The sequence below is a fragment of the Diceros bicornis genome, chromosome 15 (genome assembly GCF_020826845.1).
Source record: "Diceros bicornis minor isolate mBicDic1 chromosome 15, mDicBic1.mat.cur, whole genome shotgun sequence".
NCBI lineage: Eukaryota > Metazoa > Chordata > Mammalia > Perissodactyla > Rhinocerotidae > Diceros > Diceros bicornis.
In genome coordinates, this window is record NC_080754.1 from 42,930,112 (window position 1) to 42,952,880 (window position 22,769).

General features: G+C 36.0%; 1 long non-coding RNA gene across 2 annotated transcripts in view; it reads left to right on the top strand.

Annotated features, from left to right (window-relative positions):
• Positions 1–21,172, top strand: part of LOC131414943 (uncharacterized) — a 94,939-nt gene extending 73,767 nt beyond the window's left edge. For both annotated transcript variants that reach the window (XR_009222270.1, XR_009222269.1), the window contains 2 exons: positions 8,498–8,616; positions 20,922–21,172. This is a non-coding gene — a long non-coding RNA (uncharacterized LOC131414943). The remainder of the gene's footprint in view (positions 1–8,497; positions 8,617–20,921) is intronic.
• The last annotated feature ends 1,597 nt before the right edge of the window (positions 21,173–22,769 follow it).

A 22,769-nucleotide genomic window follows, 5' to 3' on the forward strand; every position in this document is an offset into this window, starting at 1 on the left:
AGAATATTTGCAAAACATACATCTGACAAGGGGTTGATCTCCATAATATATAAAGAACTCACACAATTGAACAACAAAAAAACAAACAACCCGATCAAAAAATGGGCAGAGGAAATGAACAGACACTTCTCCAAGGAAGATATACAGATGGCCAATAGGCACATGAAAAGATGCTCAACATCACTAATCATCAGGGAAATGCAAATCAAAACAACACTAAGATACCACCTCACGCCCGTTAGAATGGCTATAATCACCAAGACAAAAAACAACAAATGTTGGAGAGGATGTGGAGAAACAGGAACCCTCATACACAGCTGGTGGGAATGCAAATTGGTGCAGCCTCTATGGAAAACGGTATGGAGATTCCTCAAAGAATTAAAAATAGAGATGCCCTATGATCCAGCCATCCCACTACTGGGAATCTATCCAACGCACCTGAAATCAACAATCCAAAGAAGCTTATGCACCCCTATGTTCATTGCAGCATTATTCACCATAGCCAAGAAGTGGAAGCAACCTAAGTGTCCCTCGACTGACGATTGGATTAAGAAAATGTGGTATATATATACAATGGAATACTACTCAGCCATAAAAAAAGACAAAATCGTCCCATTTGCAACAACATGGATGGGCCTGGAGCGTATTATGTTAAGTGAAATAAGCCAGAAAGAGAAAGACAAACACTGTATGATCTCACTCATATGTGGAATATAAACCAACACATGGACAGAGAAAACTGGACTGTGGTTACCCGGGAAGTGGGGGTGGGGGGTGGGCACAAGGGGTGAAGGGAGTCATATATGGGGTGAAGGACAAACAAAAATGTACAACCCAAAATCTCACAATGTTAGAAACCATTAAAATATCAATAAAAATGTAAAAAAAAAAAAAAAAAAAAAAAAAAAAAAAAAAACTGGAGAAAAAAACTTTAAGGTCTGACAATAAGGTAATAACAATGTAAATTTATAGTATAAATCTACAGCAGAATATCATGCAACCATAAATGAACTGTTCTATCCTGGGCCCTGTTTCTAATCTTACTTAGTATATCTTCCCTATGCAATTGGTCTACTCCCATGGCAACAGTGACCACTCCAGTTTCTTAAAACTAGATCTCGCTTCCAAGTTCAGGCCCACATATTTAAATGCCTACTGCACACCTCTGCATTGAACACTTTCAATGTGTTCAAAGCCCATTATCGTTCTCCAAAATTTCCTGTCCTACATTCCTTATGGGTGTGACTGACAACACCTTCTACCACATCCCAAGCAAGAAACATGGGCAACATCCATGATTAATCCATCCCTTTTCTGCATATCCTATATTCAATTATTCCTGGATTCTTTATTCTGTTAAGCCTCTCCTAAATTTCTGTTGAACCAGTCTCAGCTCTCTAACCCAATTGCTACTATTCTACCCCAGGTCAGAGTCACCTCTTACCTGAATTCCTACAGTGGATTCTAAATGGATCCCACTTGCTCTTTTCTAATTTGTTCTTCATGCTGCAGCCACAGTGATCCTTCTAAGATGCAAACATGATCAACATGCCCTTGCTTAAAGCCCTTTATAACTCACCATTTTTTTTAGGATAAAGCTCAAACACTTTACTAGGTTATGAAAGGCCATTCATAAGTCCCTGCTTATCTCTCCAGCCTCTTCCCAGACCACTCTCCCTCTCTGAATCTCTTTGCACTTTATGCTCCAAACAGCTATACCATTTGCAGTTTTGTCAATGTACACGTTCACACTTTTGGACCTTGCACACACACTACCTCCAACTAGATCACTTTTTATCCCATTCTTAATTTCAATTGTTACTAACCTGGCTAATGCCTACTTTGCCCTCCTTTCAATTTCCGGAAACTGTCAAGCTTTCTTACCTCTAGGTCTTCTCATATGCTGTTCTTTGTTCATAGAACTCCTCCTCGACACAGGCAAACAGACAGACAGACACACACACACACACACACCCCACATCAACCTAGAATAGTGGCCATAAAAGTGCTTCTCAGATCTCCTGGCGTGGAAAACAAAATTTATTGATAGCTACAGCTTCATTGCTCTGAATCCAGGACTGCCTTCACACCAAGGCCACACTTCCCACAGGCTGCTCCAAGTCAATGGCAAGCCCATTCCTGGGAGACATGAGACTCCTCTGATAGTGACTTTGGCTCAAAGACTTCACATCAGCCTTGTCAAACTTTCTTAGAATTGTGCTATGGTCTGAGACCTTTCTTCCTTCCTTTCCTGTCTCCTTTAAAGAAATCAGACCTGTGTCATGGTCTGATGACTGTCTTAGCTGCCTCAAAATCTCTCCCTGTAATCCCTCATAGGCATTCCCCCAGTAAATATCTTGCATGTCTAATCCTGTCTTGGCATCTACTTCTCAGAAGACTAATGCAAGTTGTACTGAGAGTGGTCCAAGAAAACAGATGGGGACTTGGGACTGGTTCACTCACTACCTGATGGGCATAGAGGACAACATCCTATTTGGTAGGTGGGGCATGCATTGTCATGGATAATCCTTGGCAAGAGGTGACAGCTCAACCGATAAATATTTCACTAGTGGTGGCCTGGTAAAGTGTGGTAGAGAGGCATACTGTTGCAACAATTCACTGTTTTTGAGGAACTTTCCTGGGACATGGGCTGTATCATCCTGGCCAGGACCACAGGAAATATGGCAAGCTCACTGCTAGGGTAGCCCTTAGACATCTGGAAAAATTAATGGCCCATGTCCAGTGACATCAAAATACCTGAGTTTTCCTGGTAGGTGACAGAGAAAGGAATAGAGGCTGAAGGAAGGGGGCATGTTGCAATAGATATATTATGAAAGACCAGAAGACCAACAACAGACGTTCTAAAGAAGGTGCTGTGGACACACCGTTCACTAAGGCCGTTAGGAATCTGCCACTGAGAGAGGCACCAGCATCACTAAGGATCCAGTAGTAGCTGTCCTCTGCGGGGCAGTGCTGATGGAAGAAAAAACAGTCTCAGTATTGGGCATTTTAATAGCCATAACAATGATGGTTCCCCAAAGTAATAGAGGCCAGATGGCCACCAGTAGCCAATTATTGTTAATGACCAGAAGAGATGGAGATTGCTGGTAATCAGGGGGCCCTTTTAATCTTGAAACTCAGATCTCCAGTACCGGAACATTTTGTTTCATATATTATTTGATAATTTACTCCTTCCTACACTATCTGTTCTTTTTTTCTGGAACTCATTACTTTAGTGGTTTTTCTGCCTGGATCGACCCTCAAAAAGTCTTTATTCTATACTTTTATCCATTCCATCTCTGTTTTTTTGTGTTGTACTTTTTGTAATTCTTCTTTAGCTTTCTCTTCACCATCACTTTCATTGATTTGTTATTGTTGTGGTTGTTACTGTTATTGTTTTGCTGGTTCTCATTTTTTTTTTTTTTTTTTTTTTTTTTTTTTGTGAGGAGATCAGCCCTGAGCTAACATCCGCCAATCCTCCTCTTTTTTTTTGCTGAGGAAGACGGCCCTGGGCTAACATCTGTGCCCATCTTCCTCCACTTTATATGGGACGCCGCCACAGCATGGCTTACCAAGCAGTGCGTCGGTGCGGGCCCGGGATCCGAACCAGCGAACCCCGGGCCGCCGCAGCGGAGCGCGCGCACTTAACCCCTTGCGCCACCGGGCCGGCCCAATGGTTCTCATTTTTTTACTCTAAGAGTTCTTTCTCAGGGAGCTGGGCCAGTGGCGCAGCGGTTAAGTGCGCCTGCTCTGCTTCAGCGCCGGGGGTTGTAGGTTTGGATCTGTGGTGCGCAGGGACGCACCGCTTGTCAAGCCATGCTGTGGCGGTGTCCCATATAAAGTAGAGGAAGATGGGCACGGATGTTAGCCCAGGGCCAATCTTCCTCAGCAAAAAGTGGAGGATTGGCATTGGATGTTAGCTCAGGGCTGATCTTCCTCACACACGCAAAAAAGTTCTTTCTCAGTCTGATTGTTCTTTTTGTATATTATCTTGCTATTATTTCATGGACGCAATATCTTCTCTTATCCTTCTAAGGATACAAATTACAGGGGGTTTTTAAACCTGTTTTTTTTTTGTCTTTTTTGTCTTTGTTCCCTCTGAGGATTTAATTTGTTTGTTTTCTGTTTGCTTTGGCCCTTCTATTTGCAACTGGAGTTTTTGCTTAATTTTCTAGTAATCCTTGGTGTACCATGCATATTTAAGAGAAAGGTTCCAAAAACATGGTTGGAGCTTTTTTAGGGGAAGGGGGAGAGAAGATAAGCTTTTAAATTGGTAGGCTTCATTTTAGAGTGATTGAGCAGGAAGATAGCTTTTTAGATAGTGGAGCCCCTTCTCAATTTTCCAAGAAAATAATCCTCTTTTCTTCAGCCTGGTTAGGTAAATGGCTGGCTGTTGTTATGGGAAAAGTGTTGCAGGGGACCTATGATTTAGGATACAAACATCTCTCAACCTTATTTTCAACCTTATCTACCATCCACTGTGCCTGGACTTCATTTCAGTGTCGCTCTCTGCAGTCACCTAGGTTATAGTTTCCTTCCCTTGCTGAGTTAGTTAACTATTCCTCCATCTGCTGTCTGTCTTCCAAAAATTTATCATCTCTCATCTGCTTTTGTCTTCTCTCCTGATCCATTTGTACTTTAGTTCTATGCTTTTTAAAAAATCTTTTACTAATATTTTAGAAGTGTTTCCATAGCAAGAGGAGATAAATGCATCTCTTCAATCACACTCGCATCTTTTCCTCCCTGGTTTAAATGCTACTCTCATCATACACTAAAGTTGGCATATAATTGGCAATATTTTGAGGCATTCTAATCTATTCTACTGTGCTCTCTAATTATGTAACAGTACCAGACTTCTAATTATCATGACTTTAAAATATATTTTCATAGCTGGCAGTATAATTCCTAGTCATAATTCTTCTTTTTTAAAATTTCATAATTTTTCTTGGCTGTTCTCACACTTTCTAGATTAACTTTAAAATCAAGTTATATCAACTTTAATTTGAGCAAATTGACTTGTTTCTATCGCATCTCCACATTCAAGAACTTTGTATGATTCCATTTATTCAATAAAGTTTTATGTTTTCTTTCATGTCAATACTGATCAATTCTTAAATCTATTCTTCGGTGTTTCATGTTTGCATTTTATTTTGAAAAGAATGTTTCGTATTATATTTTCTAACGTGTTTTTGCTGGTATAATGAGAAACTACTGATTTTTTAAAATTCATTTCATAATTTAAAATTTTACAGGTTGCTAATTTTTTCTCATATGTTTCTGCTTGAGTCACTTAGGTTTTATAGGTACATAGTCATATCATCTGCAAATAATGATAACAGTTGTCTGGCTTACAAGATTTATTTTTCTTCATTTTCCTGCATTATTGTACTAGCTACCTTCTGAAATACATTTAATATTGGTAGTAATAATGGACATTATTATCTTGTTATAGATTTTCATAGGAATGTTTCTGGTGTTTTTCTGAGTTTGTCTACCTACTTTTCTCCTTCCTCCAAGCTTTGTGTTCCCTTTCTCTTCTTTTTTTCAGGCCTGAGGGCCTTCTTGAGTATTTCTTGTAGTGGGGGTCTCGTGGCCATGAACTCCCTTAGCTTTTGTTTATCTGGAAGAGTTACTATTTCTCCATCATATTTGAAGGATATTTTTGCTGGATAGAGTATTCTTGGCTGAAAGTTTTTGTCTTTCAGTATTTTGAATATATCATTCCAGTCTCTTCTAGCCTGTAAAGTTTCTGTTGAGAAATCCGCTGAGAGCCTGATGGGAGTTCCTTTGTACGTTATTGTTTGTTTTTGCCTAGCTGCCCTTAATATTGTTTCTTTGTCGTTGACCCTGGCTAGCCTTACCACTAGGCCTTTGTCTGTTAATATATATAGGCGTCCTGTTGACTTCGCTTACTGGTATTTCCTGCTCCTTCCCCAGATTTGGGAAATTCTCAGCTATTATTTCCTTGAATAGGCTCTCTGTTCCTCTTGCCCTCTCCTCTCCCTCAGGAATACCTATAATTCTTATGTTACATTTTCTAATAGAGTCAGATATTTCTCGGAGTCTTTCTTCATTTCTTTTTAGTCTTAGTTCTCTCTCCTCTTCCATCTGGAGTATATCTGTATTCCTATCCTCTAAAGTACTAATTCTTTCCTCCATATTGTCAGCTCTGTTCTTTAAAGATTCCAGATTCTCCTTTAACTCCTCCATTGTGTTCTTCATCTCCATCAGCACTGATTGGTTTTTCTTTATGATTTCAATCTCTTTTGTGAAGAAACTCCTAATCTCATTGAATTGTTTGTCTGTGTTGTCTCGTATTTCATTGAATGTTTTTATGATAGCTATTTTGAAATCTCTGTCATTTAGTTTATGGATTTCTGTGTCTTCGGGTGTTTCTGGTGTTTTATTGTTAATAAATTTGTCAATTTCAAACAAATAACTTTTACCCCTTTAAAAACATGATAACAGTTAACGAGAGCTTTTAGCAAATCCTCCCACCACCACCACCCAAGCAGCTCTTGACTCTTCCCTTTACTTTCCTCTCTCCCGTATCTAGTCATCACCAAGACTTCACAATTCTACCTCCAAAATCTCTCTTAAACCTGCCCTGGCTTTCCTCTTCTTCTGCCACTGCCTTAGTCCCTGCTGCCATTCCTTCCCTTCTATCATATGAACTTTGAACTATCTGACATCAGTGCCAAGCCCTCCAATTCATTCTCATACTGCTGCTCAAATGAACTTCCTGAAATGCAAAACTGATTATGTCACCTCCCTACTTAAAATCTTTCAATGGCTCTGTAATTGCTCTTAGAATAAAATTCAAACTCCTTAATATGATTTACAAGGAACTGAGTGATCTGGCCCTGCTTACCTCTCCAGCTTCATCTTTCGCCACCAGCCAAGTCAACCTCTACACTCCAGTGGTAGTCTATTTTCTCCCACCTTGTAGTCTTTGCTCACATTATTTCTTCTACCCCAAACACCTTTTTTCCTTCTTTGCTGGCTAACTCCTATTCTTCCTTCAGCAAGCCCTCCCAGGCACACCAAGCTGCGAGAGATACCTTATCATGATATATGGTCCCCTTAGTACCTGCACTTCCTTAACATGGCCCTTTTCACTCTGTGGTACAATTGCTTGATTGCTGCTCTGTCTTCCCCACTATAATGTGAACTACCCAAAACCAGGAACAGTATCCCTCACTTTCACTATTTTATGTCCAGTGCCTGGTAGAGCACCTGGAATTAGTGTTCAATAAATATTTGTTAAATAAACTAATGTTCAAAGAAGAAAAAATATTGGATAGATCATTGTATATTTTTCTTTGAGAACTACTCACTGATGGTAATAATAATATTTTTTTAATGTTGCATCATCCTTATATGTCTGAAATAAAACCTAATTGACTTTGATATAATTGTCTCCTAATACACTACTAAATTCAATTACCTATATTTAATAGGTTATTTTGCATCTCTCTGTCCTTCAGATTATTACGGGGTTTTTTTTTTGCTATCTTTGTCAGATGTTATTATTATAATTGCAAATATTATTATAACTTGATTTTATTATTATTTTTCTTGATTTTAAACTCCTTGAGAACTCTCATTCAATAGTGTAGCCCCAGAATCTAATAGAGCAGGTACCCAACAAATATTTGTTAAATGAATAAATAAATTGATTGGGAAGCTTTCCTTATTTATTCTGTGAGTTACAACTGAGGATATAACTTGAGAATTAGTTGTTCCTTGAAAGTTAAAATGACCAATAGCCAACACACACTAAACTTAAAACCTTTCGTGGAGCAGGAAGTAATGAGAAGAGAGGGAGTTTGATAAGTTCCTCTAATTTTCTCTGCTTTTTGGTCTATTCATATTTTCTAGTTTCTCTTATTCAATTTCTATATGTTTACTATCCAGAAAATCATCCATTTAGTCCAAATTTGTAAGTTATATTCCTCTATCATAAACTATATTTTCATTGAAAAATACCAAAGCACAACAAAGTGAAAATCACTGAGAATTCATATAGATATATAGACATAGATTCTTCATCCAATCCCAGCTCCCATAAATAATCACATTTGTTGCTAATTCATTACTGATTATATAAGGTTTCTTATTTACTCACTCAAATACTCATACACATGTCAATAATCTTTTACTTTGTGGCCTGCTGAGAAAAGCCTCCCTATTATGTCAAAGCTACAACAATATTGTCTTCATATTTTGTTCTAATACTTTCAGGTTTTTTTTAATATTTAGATATTTAATTCCTCTAAAATTTATTTTTGTGTAGTAGGACTCTAACCTGACTACTTTTTGCCAGTTGTCCAATGCCGTTTATTGACTAAATCCCTCCTTTATTTGGCTGGAATTAAGTGCCCCTGTTATCAGTTCGGTAGCTATGTAGTCACTTACTTATTTCATTGCATTAGTTAATAGTGTGCTATTATAGTAATGTTGGCAACCTAACATTGACAGAATATCTCTCTTTTAGAACCGATATTCATGGAAATGTGCTTAGAATGCCATCACTGTTGGTTTCTGCTTAATCCTCTGGGGCCAGATTGCCTGGATTTCAATCAGTGGTGTGCTGGAACCTCCTGAAACAGGCTGGTAAGAGCAAATTGTGTGCATCTCCTTCCAACTCTACTCACAGTGTCGATTTGTTCGTAGCTTGAAACTGATCATGGTGGAAGTCCTTGCAATCACTTCAGATCAGGGCTTTTTGGAGGGAGGGGGCAGGGAGTGTGGGAGGAGAGCTGTGTGTCAATCATTGCCAAGCATTTACCAGCAATTTACCAGCATTTACCAGCAATTTCCATTTACAGTAACATTCTGAACTACGACTTCTTTTTCCAATAACAATATATACAGCTTTTAACAACTCTTTTTATGTCATAAGACCATTATCATTAACCATCTTCCCTTGCCCTTCCAAGTCCCAACTGGCGTTGGGTTTACCTTAGCTTTTCCATTGTCATTTTTGTAACATTTTTATTTTCTTCTGTTATCTTCGTTCTTCCATGATTTGTATATAAACTATCTATAAGATCCTAAAAGTTGAAAACCAACACATAGTGATTATGTGATTATGTGTATCTAATGACTAGATAAATTTTTCAGTTTTTTTTTTTTAACAGTTTTAATGTTAGGTCACCTGTGCCATCGAGGAGAATATTTTTGGGCCAAGTTCAAATTTATTCCTCTTGTTTACGCTGTACTGAGTGACCCAAGTCATGCCTCAATTTAGATGGTTGCCTCTTTGGATCATGCCTTTCTTGTATAGTTTTCTTTTGTGTTTTTGCTTTCATGGAATCTGATTGCATTTGTCTGTATGCTTTTATCATATAAAGTATTCCCAAGCTCTCCATCATGGTATATATTCTGTCATATTCTAAGCTTTTTTTTTTTTTCCCGGAGCCCTCCCACCTCTGCACTCTGGACTGTTCTCTAAGCCACAGGTAGAACTCTACTTCCCCTCATTGTTCCTTGACCTCCCATTTTAGTTCATGCCCTTATTTTAACAGAGTACATCCTCTTAAAAAAGAAATCCCAAGAAAGACAATATCTGAGTCCTTGCATATTTTAAAATATTTTTGTCCTGTCTTCACACTTGTTGATAATATGACTGAGAAGAGAAGTTTAGTTTGAAAATCACTTTTCTTCAGATACTTGAAGGCATTTGCTCCATTGTCTCATAGCATCCAGCATTTCTGAGAAATATGATTTCAGCTGGATTCTCATTCTTTTGTAGATTGTCTTTTGTCATCTTTGGAAGTTTTAGAAGCTTGATTTTTCTAGTACTTCGCATGGATATGTAAAATTTTAATCTTTTATTCATCCATCTTGTGCAATACTTGAACATTTTCCCTTTAGGAAATTATAATTTTATAATTATAACTAATTTATGTTTATAATTTAATAATATCTTTTCCAGTTCTTCTCTGACCTTTCTTTTTGGGTGGTCTGGTAATCGGATATTGGACTCCTAGAAATGACTCTCTATGTCTCTTAATCTTTCCCACGTGTTTTTCATAGTTGTCTTTTTATTCTACATTCTATGTAAGTTCTTTAACTTTATCTTTCAAATCTTACATTATTTTTTTAAATGTAGCAATATATATTTAATTTTCAAGAGTTTTATCTTGCCCGAATTTGCCTTTCCCATAGAAGACAGTACTAGTTTTATGCATGCAATATAGTCTTGAATTTTCCTGAGGTTAATAATTGGAGTTTTCTTTTTGAAGTTCTCTTCCTTTCCCTAATTTATTTCTGTTTTCCCTAGAGACAGTTTTTCCGTGTATTCTCTGGTTTTTCTATCACACAGCAGGCTTTCCTCAAATGTCTGGTGATTCTTGTGTTTTCATTTAGTATATTTAATAACCTATTAATGTAATTTGGATTTCCTCACCGATATAAAATTATTTGAATAGTTTTTAATTGGAAGAGTTCTTTCTGTTGATATTCTTCTGTTCTGTTGGATTAAGCTCTTCTTATACATTACTATTTGATTCCATTGATGTCAGGGGCTGTGACCTGTACAATTTTTGCCCTTGGAGATAAATTAAGATGCAATTTGTGGCTTGTGTAATCAATATTTATAAATATTTCATAAATATTATACATATATTCAGCTTTAATAATAATATATTCAAAATATTTAAATCTTATTTAATTTTTGTCACCTTAATCTGTTCATGACTGAGACATTTCCGCTAAATTCTCCCTCTACAACAGTGCTAACAAAGATTTTGTTTATTATCCATATATTCCATTTTTAATTGATAAAATATTAATGAAGGATCAAGAGTAATATTTCAATTTTTTAGTATTTCACATACACATCACTTAGAATGAACATATATTTGTCATATTGATGCAGTTTAAAAAAATAAAAACAATGTTTTAGTTAGTTAATATGTTTAAATAAAATAAATATATAAAGTTGAAATCCTCAATTCCTCAGTTTCTTGGTTGTTCCTAAACCAAGCCCATTCTCCCATTTCTTTCTCTAAAGACAACATGAATGAATTTGTTGTGTATTCCTTCAGTTCATATATCTATTCATTTACTACATAAATATGCAAATATGTGTAGATAAAATATATAATATTTCTTTGTATTTTTAAAATTTATCTAAATTATATTATCTGTCTTTCTACAACTTTTTAAAAATTCATCATGTTTTAGAGTCTTAGTTCATTCACACATTTTGATTATTTTCAATGGTGTTTTTTTTTCTTTTTTTTTTAAAGATTTTATTTATTTATTTTTTCCCCCCAAAGCCCTAGTAGATAGTTGTATGTCACAGCTGCACATCCTTCTAGTTGCTGTATGTGGGACGCGGCCTCAGCATGGCCGGAGAAGCGGTGCTCGCCCGGGATCCGAACCCGGGCCGCCAGCAGCGGAGCGCACACTTAACCGCTAAGCCACAGGGCCGGCCCTCAATGGTGTTTTTTTCTAGAATTGTCTTGTCAATCCATGGGCCTCTCTACTTCTGGTAAATTTCTGAATCAAATTTTTATTGTTGGAATTACATGAAATTACAGACAAATATGAAGAAAATTAATGTTTTCAGGATTTAAAAATCCCATCTAGAACATGATATATTTCATTATTGATTTAGGTTATTATAATTTGGTTGCCACATTAAATACCTAGATTTTGTTTTGTTTTCCTCAAATCTGAGTCTGTCTTTTAATTGATGAGTTTATTCCATGTGCATTTATTTTGATTACATATACGTTTGTGCTTGTTTCTACCACTCTACTGTGTTTTCAATTTACCATGTTTTTTCTTTCCTATATTTACTGAATAAACTATTATTTATTATTCCCAAATAGTTGGATGCCTTAAAATTATATCTGTAAACAGTTCCTTCAATAAATGTCTATGAGTGGCCAACTTTCTTAGTTTTTGAAAAAATCCATCTTTCCTCACTCTTGAATAATATTTTATCTGGCAAGTATTCTCTCCACTTTGAAATATTAGTCCATCATCTTGAAACATCTATTATTGCTCTTGCAAAGTCAGCTATTGTTGCTCCTTGGAAGAGAATTTGTCTTTTCTCTGGTTGCTTTTAAGATTTTTTCTATACTTTAGATATTCTGCAATTTCACCACAATGAGCTTAGGTGAAGATTTGGAATTTTTTTCTTTTCTGGTTTTTTTTTTTAATTTTTTAAATTGAGGTATAGTTGACCTATAACATTGTATTAGTTTTAGGTGTACGACATAATGATTCGATATATGTGTATATTGTGAAATGATCATCACAGTAAGTTTATTTAACATCCATTGTCACATGTTACAAATTTTTTTTTCTATGATGAAAACGTTTAAGATCTACTGTCTTAGCATCTTTCAAATATACAATACAATATTGTTAACTTTAGTCATCCTGCTGAACATTATATCCCCAGGACTTATTTTTCTTATAACTGGAAGTTTGTACCTTTACCACCTTCACCCATGTTTTTATTATTCCTACCCAGTACTGACTGTGTCTCTTCAATATCAGGACTCATACCTTTCTTTGTTATTATCCCTGTGAAGATTGCCTCTCCCCCATTTTCTCCTTCTACAGCTCTTATTACATGTAAAACCATTTATCTTTATCCGCCACGACTTTTAACTATATATTGGTATTATCTGCTTCTTATTCTCTCTTCCCAATAAGTCACCTCTGTCTAATTTTGTGCATGATCTCCACAAACAAATCTTTAATTTTGATATAATCAATTAAGCACTTTTAATGAATGGCTTAAAAAATCAGTGGCTTGGGGATGGCCCAGTGGTGTAGCAGTTAAGTTCAGCACACTCTGTTTCAGCAGCCTGGGTTCTCGGGTTTGGATCCTGGATGCAGACCTACACCACTCATCAAGCCACGCTGTGGTGGTGACCCACAAACAAAATAGAGGAGAATAGGCACAGCTCAGGGCAAATCTTCCTCAAGCAAAAAGAGGAAGATTGGCAATGGGTGTTAGCTCAGGGCCAATCTTCCTCACCAAAAAAAAAAAAAAAAGGCCTGTTCTTTTGAATTTTATATAAGAACTACTTCCCTGTCTCTATGTTGAAATAATATTCTCTCCTGTTACCTTCTATTAATGATATGGCTTTACATTTCACATTTTGATTTTTAATTGATCTAGCCTTATCCTTTGTGTATGATGTTAAGGAAATATGTTTACTAAGTCTTCGTTGATTTACTGCTATTCAGTTTTTCTACATCTGAGACCTATTTTAATAATTTATAGTTTTCTAGAACTTATTCATCTTGTGTAACTGAAACTCTATACCCATTTAACAGCATTTTCCCTTCTCCCCAGCCCCTGGTAACTACCTATTCTCTGCTTCTATGTGTTTGATTATTTTAGATACCTCACATAAGTGGAATCATAGAGTATTTGTCTTTCTGAGACTGGCTTATTTCACCTAGTGTAATGTCCTCCAGGTTCATCTATGTTGTCACAAATGGAAGAATTTCCTTTTTTTTAAGGCTGAATAATATTCAATTGACTATATATACCACATTTTCTTTACTCATCTGTCAATGAACATTTGAGTTGTTTTCATATTTTGGCTATTGTGAATAATGCTACAATGAACCTGGGAGTACAAATATCTCTTGGTGATCCCAATTTCAATTCTTTTGGATATATAGTCAGAAGTGAAATTGATCAATCATATGGCAGTTCTTTTTTTTTTTTTTTTTGGTGAGGAAGAATGGCCCTGAGCTAACATCTGTGCCCATCTTCCTCCATTTTGTATGTGGGATGCTGCCACAGCATGGCTTGATGAGTGGTTCATCAGTCTGCACCTAGGATTTAAATCTGCAAACCCTGGGCCGCTGAAGCAGAGTGTGTGAACTTAACCACTATGCCACTGGGCTGGCCCCTGGCAGTTCTATTTTTAACTTTTTAGGGAACCTGCATACTGTATTCCGTAGTGACACATTTTGCATTTCTACCAACAGTGTACAAGCATTCCAATTTCTCTGCATCCTCACCAACACTTGTTATCTTTTGGTTTTTTGATAATAGCCATCCTAAAAGGTGTGAAGTGATATCCCACTGTGGTTTTGATTTGCATTTCTCTGTTGATTAGTGATGTTGCACACTTTTTCATTTTTCAAAAAATAATAATTTATAGTTTTATTCTTTTCTCCATACAATCTGTTTGAGATTTTCAACTCGAAAGTTGTATTAATTTTAATTACCTTCTTACCTATTTTATATACTCTTTGCAGTTATAATTTTTGTTCATTTTCTTTCTTTTAAATTAGATTTGTGAGAGAAATTGTCTATTTTTTATTGCTCTCTGTTGTTTTTTCTGTCCAAAGTTCTGACTCTTAAGTTGATTTATCAGTTTGACTCTATTTCTATTTCAAAATTATTTTTTATGACTATGATTTATAATTGTTTTACAATTCATTTATTTCTTGTCATAAGTTTTTTATTTGCTTATTTCATGCTGGTTTGTATTTGATTTTTCTTAACTTATTCAATAGAATATTTGGCTCAATAATTTATTTCTTTCTTGTTTAACCCTAAAAGTATTTACAGGCATGGATTTACCTATGAATAAAGTTTTAGCTATGTCTAATAATTTTTTAAATGTTAGGTTCTCATTTCCATTACTTCTAAATAGTCTTGAGCCTTTGAATAAGATGAATATTGGAGCATATGTGTCTAAATTTCCCACTCCTGAAAGTTCTCCCTGAAGTACCTATAGATCATTAAAATTATTGATCATTATTAAGCAGTATTAATGACAGAAACCCAAGATGAAAAAACATTGTTTATTAGAAAATGTGAGAAATTATGATAGTGTATAGGCAAATCAAAGTAAATGAAAGCTGACTCTAGCATATGACTTGTCTGATGAAGTTTGTGAAACTCAAAGGTGAAGAAGGAATCCTATAAGAGCAAAGGTAATAGATTGCTGGATGTTGCCAGTAGTTTCTTTCTCCTGCTGGAGGTGGATGTTTGAATTCACTGTTAGAAGTTGGAGCTCTCTGGTTTTGGAACCAACGCTTTGGTGGATCTTTAGCTTGTGATGGCCCTCTTTTGGAAAGAGGATGTTGAGAAAATAAAAAGCTAACTTCTATGTTTGTGTGCATATTAATGTAAAAGATCGTCTTCATTGGGTCAGTGTGGCTCCTGTGTGGGAGTGGAAGGGATATATATTCTTTTTTTTTTCTTCCCGAGCCTGAGACAGACCTGGAGGCCTAGATTTAAAGTAGTAGGGACAGTGGTAATGATTTCACAATGTATATGTATATCAAATCATCATGTTGTACATTTTAATTATATACAGTTTTGTCAGTTGTACCTCAGTAAGGCTGGGGAAAAAACTAAATATAAAATAAAGCAGTGGGGACATAATTGAGAGCATTGCAATCCTTGGGAGGTCAGCTGACTCATGCTATATGAGACTTAGCAGAGGCTAAGGAAAGAGCCACAAAGTGAACAGTAATAACAACTACTATTTATTGTGTTTTTTTAATGTGCTGAGAACATTCTAACTGTTGTCTCCTGAGTGCTACCTTAGCCAATGAATTATAGCAATACTCACATTTGCTAACCATTTTGAGTTTACCTATGAGATACTTGTTTTTTCTCCTTATTTAAGAAACATTCATGTAGCACTTACCGAGTGCCAGGCAGTGGCCTGAGCACTTTATAAACAATTCGTGTAATCTTCATGATGGCACTATTATTTTTCCCACTTTAAAACTGAGAAAACAGGCAGAGTAAGTGTAAGTAACTTGCCCACAAACTAGTAAATGGTGGAGATAAAATTCAAACTCAGGCAGTCTGGCTACAGAGGCCACACTGTTAACCACTGCACTCTGCTACATGTTAATTTTCCACATAGTAACTCTTTTGTCTAATACTACAGATGGATATTAGTTACGCTTGGAGGATTTAAAAGAATGACACGGGTACGCACTTTGGGAAAAATATCAAAAGAAAGCTACACTAGCACAGACAAAGCAAGAGAGATGCCTAAGGACAAGATGACAAGACAAATGGATGAGGAAGGCCGAGTAGTGATCTACAGCAGCACAAGGTTGTCAGTGATAATTGGTATCAAGCAGTGAAAAATCCAAATACTCATAAATACTAAAAGAAGAGAATGCAATGAGAGTCTAGGCTTTCTAGAGTTATATCAGATGGGCATTGAACATTTTAGCTGATTATTAAAGAACTAAGGGACATCTTTGTTACATTTAGGCTCACCTAAAAATATTTTTAAAGGAAAAAAAGAAAGATGATGTCTCCAGAGTATTAAGGGGTAAACAATGTGAATTAAAATTTATTTATTTTACTAGACTATCATTGACAAATGAAGGTAAATGAAGGATAGTCTTAAATACTCAGGAACTAATGAAACTTGTCTGAAAAATCTTCCTGAAGACACAGTTCAGACATTTTAAAGATGAGTCAACAAATTAACTCACAAAAGGTAAAGACACAGTAAGAAAAAGAAAACTGGCAGGAAGTTTTAAACTCACTAAAACACAGCAGTAACTATGGCTACAAAACAAAGTAATCATTATAATTCTTGAAATTAAATTCTATAATGTAAAACTCATGTTTTTGATGTAATAGTATAGAATGGAATAAATATTTATGGAACAAAAGAAATCTCAAGAAAATATCAATGGGGGAGGACTTGAGAAGGGAAAATGGTGAAAGAGAGGGGTAATGTAAGAGTAGGAATGCCTTTAACAGAGGGTCAAAACAAAAGAAAATTTCATTTCTGAAGTTGATACATTGAAAAATATGTTTTAATCACATTCATGAAAGATACAACAGGCATTTTAAATGGAGGTTTCAGAAACATAGATTATATTTTCATTAAAGCAAATGTGTACCAAGTTTTTTTTTAAATTGAACATTGAGAAATTGATTCTAGAAGTATTTTTAAAAATTCATTTATTTAACACCTTTTAATTTTTTAGAGGGATGTATCAAAAACTCAGGAGACAGGCTTATTTAAAGTGGGAAATGTAATTTTGTAGATTTCTTTTTACTTTTTTTTCATTATAAACTATTTGAATCATAAAAGTTGTTTGTAAGATCACTGTGTGTGATTTGTAAGAGAATGGTTTGAAGGAGATGATAGCTAGGGTTAGGAGGTAAAATTAGTAGCTAGAATCGGAGGATGGGTTAAAGCTAGTGTTTTGGTCTAGCACTTGGGGTTAGGTAGAGATTAAATTCAGTGTAGAGTGGGGAAAGTATCAGAAAGTGTTCTGAAGGTTTTTGACTTGTAAAGTTGATTTATTAAAGGTATATTTTGATTCCTATGTGTGTCCTTACTACTGTTGAAAGATATTTGCACTGAGTATAGAATTCTGGGTTGACAGTTTTTTTTCTTTCAGCACTTTAAAGACGTCATCCATTGCATTCTAGATTACAGAATTAGAGAGAAGTCTGCTGTAATTCTTATCTTTGTTTTGCTATGTGTAATGTATTGTTCTTTTTTTTCCCTTTAGCTACCTTCAAAATTTTCTCTTTATCTTTGGTTTTAGCAGTTTGAATATTATATGTCTAGATATATGTAGGTGTGTTATTTTGTATTTATCCTGTTTGGACTTCTCCGAGTTATTGGATCTGTGGATCTTTCATTGTTTTTTGGAAAATTCTTGACTTCTATCTTTTTGAATATTTTTTATTCCATATTCTGTTCTCTCTCTCTTATCCTTCTGAAATTAAAATTATACACATATTAGACTTTTGATGTTGTCCCACAGCTTTTGATCCTATGTTGTTTTTAAGAATTTTTTACTTCAGAATTTTTATTACCCTATCTTCAAGTTTACTGATTCTTTTTTTGGCTTAGCTGTGTCTGCCTGTTAAATACATTCTTCTTCTCTGTGATTGCATTTTTATTTCTAGCATGTCCATTTGACTCTTATAGTTTCTGTTTCTCTGCTGAAATTTGCCATCTGTTCATGAATGTTGTCTGATTTTTATACTACAGCCTTTAACATATTAACATGTTTTAAATTTCCTGTCCAATAATTCCAACATCTGAGTCATTTCTGAGTCCAGTTTGGTTGATTGTCTTATATCTTGACACTAGTAATTTTTTTCCTCTTGTTTTTTTGTGACATAATTTTTTTATTGTGTGTGGGAGAATAGAGTCTAAAATAAATATTTATGTCTTTAAAGGCATATAATATTTATGCCTCTTATGCTGCTAGATGATTACTATGAGTGGTTGAGCAAATCTAGTCAAGAGTTGGGCTGGGTTTGGGTTTTTTTGTTGCTCCTGTTAACTTCAGTGCACCACCAACTTAAAATTCCTCTAGCATTACCTAGTGCTTAGGTTGGAAGATAGTGTGCCTGTGAGTTTTTCTTACTAATTCTGCTCTACGCTCATATTTTGATCTTTGCTGTGTACCTGTGCTTTAGAGGAGAGTCCCTCTGCATGCTCTTGCCTTGTTTCCAGTAGTAGACAGCTGTTGTTTGATACTTGGTTCTTGTCTACTTGGTAGTTAGTGGAAGGAGTGTTACATTTTGTCTTGGTCCACCCTGTCTTAAGCAGGCCTTGGATCCTTGGGTTTGTGAGATGTGGCTTCTCCGGTGATCTTGCCCCTCCTCCCGTGGCAGCCAAATTCCACTTTTTATCTTCGGGAGGTCTTGTGTGGGAGTGAGATTTCTGTTCCCTCCCTAAGTAGAATAACTCTAATGGTTTGGGCCCAGAAAAGTTTCCTACCACCGCTACCAAACATAGAGGGCTTTCTTTTTTTAGCTTTACCCTTTGCCTAGCTGCAGTACATCTTCACCTGTGTCCTAGAGACAGCAAAGTTTGCTTCCCATCCCTGAGAGGTTCAAGGCTCTTGTTCTCTAGGTATGTAGGACTCAAACAGTTTGTGCACAGGGGAGGCCACTCTCTCTCTCCAGACCTGCACTACCTACTGACAGAGGCTTTCTCTGGTCTCCCACTCAATCTTTCTCATGAGTACTCCACAGAGGCATGTGAGAAGATCCTGTGAGTTGGTGCAAAATCCCCTTGTATCCGTGGTCTCCAGGGATTTTATGTTCGCACACAAGCCTACGTTTGGCCTTTAACAATATGTTAAAATTTTTCACTGAATTCTTCTTGTCTTCTTGAGTGGTACCTGGCGTCTCTTCCTGCTGTGCTCTGCCAAAGGAGAACCAGTGTCCATGGCCCATCTCCTTGGAGGAACCTGTCTTTCCCTAGATTTCAGACTACTGGATTGACCTGAAGTGTCAGTTTTCTGACAAGTTCGAGGAAAGTTATGATTTTATGGTTTATTTGGTTTTTCTGTTGTTGTTAGAATGGGAACAACACTCCAATTTCCTACATCCTGGACAGAAGCAGAATAACATTTTCTTACTATTCTTTGTGGTTCTTCTGTTTTAATATTTTCTTGCTGTTTCCTTTATCATATCTTCCTTGATATTTTTATTGTTTCCTTTCATTTTTTTGCTTTATGTTTTAATAGACATGATTCTTGTTTTATTCTTTTAGCGCAGTGGTTCTCAACAGAGGTGTACCACCCCTTAGGGAGGGCATTTTGAAAATTTGTTGGGGCAATTTTGTTTGTCCCAGTGATTCAAAGGGACTGTTGTTCTTTAGTGGGTAGATAATAAATAGTAGATGGTGAACATCCTGCAATGTGAAGGAAAGTTCCACATATTGAAGAATTTTCTTATGCCCACACAATTTCAAACATCCCACTGGATAGTCATCTAAGTAAAACTATGGCAGTTTTATAACATATATTTATTTCATATAGAAACATAGTTTTTAAAATAATTTTAGTAAATACTGAATTTTGTAGAATATAACTACTTTCTTTTGTTCAGAACTTGACCAAATTCTGGTCACTATTTTGGAAATAACTTCTTCAGTGGCAATGTTGCTTGTAAAGTTTGAGTCACCAATGCAACATACCTCTATCAGTCTATCTTTCTAGCTTTGGCATTCAGTTATTCTATGTAGTGTTATGGACATCTAACTACTTCATTTATGTCTTCTAGTGTTGTCATGCATGAGCATTTACATGTTGAAATAATTATTTGTTTTGTAAGCCACTGAGATTCTGGGATTGTTTGTTACACACATAACCTAGCAAAGCTAACAAATACAGCTTAATTCTCTAGCACAATTTACATTTCTTAGAGAAAAGTTATGAGTCAACCTTCTGTCTCTATCAGTCCTGTCCCACCTGCATTCTATTAATAGAACATTGCTGATGCTTCTAGAATGTGAATGACATCGTTCTTTGTTTCTAGATCTGCTGCAGGTGTATCTCTGGTCTTTTACTATTAACTGGGTTAGTCCCATGGGAACCTTCGGGGGTGGGGAGAGGTATCTTATGCTGTCTTCTCCAATTTAATACAGAAAACCTCCATATTTGATGTACTAGTTACCTTGGTTCACTGTGACTCAATCCTCTGGGTAAAAACTCAAGAGAAAGAGAAGGCAAGTAATAGAGACCTAGAATAATTTCCATTTCCTATGAACATAGGAAAGATAAAGAGATGCAAACAAGAAATAAAGAAAGGCTCCCCTGAAAAGACAAAATTGGCACTTTATGAGACCTTACTGGTTTATTCATCACAAACCCATTTTTTAAATGTAGCTTGTTACTGAAAATACAGCCCCATTCAAAGAGGCTGAAAAAAATTCTCTGGAAAGCCAGATGGTCTTTTATTCATAAAATTCTATCACTTCAGGATATTATAAAAGTTTTGAACAAATAAAGGCCATAAAGTATACTGAATTTCAACCTGAAAGAAGATATTTTTAAAATGTCAATATATAAACTATCATGCACACTAGTCAATGAATATGGATAAATTGCTTTGACTTTAAACAGCTATAAAGAGTACATTGGTTGTTTTTTCAATTTACAGTATTTCTTTTTCTCTTTAGTGGCAAGGCAAAGGACGGATGACTGAAATGAGTTGACAACAATTAAGAAATAAAAGAAAAGTGACAGCTGGATTTACGACCTTCAGGAATTTAACATTTTCTAGACATTTGTGTATGACATTTGACGTGGTAATACCCAGAGTTCTCAGAGCTATAGGAGATTTTTGTGTGTTTTAGCTATGAAAGAACTATCTGTCTCAAAAGGAAAAACATAGAGTGAAAACTATGACTAGGAAAGTAGAGAATGAAGGGAGGGGGGAAAGGAGGGAGGAAGGGAGGAAGGGAGGGAGAGAGAGAAGAGGGAAGAGGAAAAGAAGGAAGGAAAGAAAGAAGGAAGAAAAGAGAAGGGAAGAAAGGAGAGGAGAAGGCAAGACAGGACAAGTAAATAAGGAAGCAGGACAGATATTTGCCAAATAAGCTTATCCAAAGTCTTATGACAACTATATTTTCCCATTGCAAAGTGGTTGCTCTGAAAGTAAGTATCTGCAAAATGTTATTTTATCAAATGTTGCTGTTGCTTTTAGAAATGGAGTTAGTGTACAATAGAAGTCTGAACTCTTATGTAGTGATTGAAATGCCTTAAATGGAAACAGTGTAATTGAAATGTGTGATAGAATGCCTGACAGTCATAACTTGCAATCATCATGTGATGAAAATCTTGCTTCCAAGTGCCTTGAATTTTAAATTTTAATACAGAAATTTATAATAATACACAAATTTTCATTTCTAATTTGATCAATGGTGAATTATGTCTTTTATGGTTTTATTTGGTGAAAAGACTCAATTCTTGTCTCAAGGAATACTAAAGTGTTTTTTATTAATCCAAAATATAAAGGCAGGATATAGAGGCCTGTGGAGGAAGATTCTTTGAAAGAAATGACAAAGGAGGGGGGTAGATAAGTTCCTTCTCAGGCTGTTTTCTCTTCTTAACTTCTGGCCCTCTAGCATCAGTCTCTCCTTGCCTTCTGGATTTTCCACATCTTAGAGATCAAACTATTGGTCAATGCAATATAAGGGATAGATAACTTGTCTTTTTAGCTCATAGCTCCTCAGCTTAAGAGGAATTATACTCCAGGAACTGGAATCAAAGAGTCACACCTTGGAAGCCTTATCTCCCCTGGATCTCATATAGATTATGAGATTCTAGAGCTTGAGCCAGAGCCTAATGCCATAATGAAATGGGACTTTTTTGGGTGTTGGGAGGGGATAAGTATATTTTTGCATGTGGAGGAAATACAAATAATTTATGACAAGAGTGCAGACTGTGATAAAGATGAAAGTAAATTCTTTGACACTCCTCCCATTGAGTGGTCGGGTTGTGGGGAGTTGTCTATAGCTACTTCCCTTGAATCTGGGCTGGCCTGTGACTGCTTTAACCAATAGAATGTGATGGAAGTGATGCTATGTCACCTCCAAGCTGAGGCTTTATGACACCTGGCACTTTCCCCTTCCTTTTTTTTTGGAGTCCTAAGCCATCAAGCAAGAAATCTGATTACCCTGAGGGGACCACAGTCTGAGGAAGCTCACCTTAGCCATGTGGAGAGGCTATGACAAGAGTGAAAGAGAGATGACTGGTCAACCCCTAGTCATTTTAGTTCCCTGCCCCACAGAATCATAACACATAATATTTTAAATTTGTTCATTAAAGCCATTAAATTTTGTAATAGTTTGTTACACAGTAATAGATAATTGGAACACTAGGTGAAAGCATTTTTTTTGCTTCTATGTTCTTCTGCCTTATTCCTGCCAGGAATGTGGACACAAGATTTAAAGATCTAAGAGAACCTTTGAGATTGTGAGACAAAAAACCAAACAAACAAATAAATGCCTACATAGTAAAGACATCAG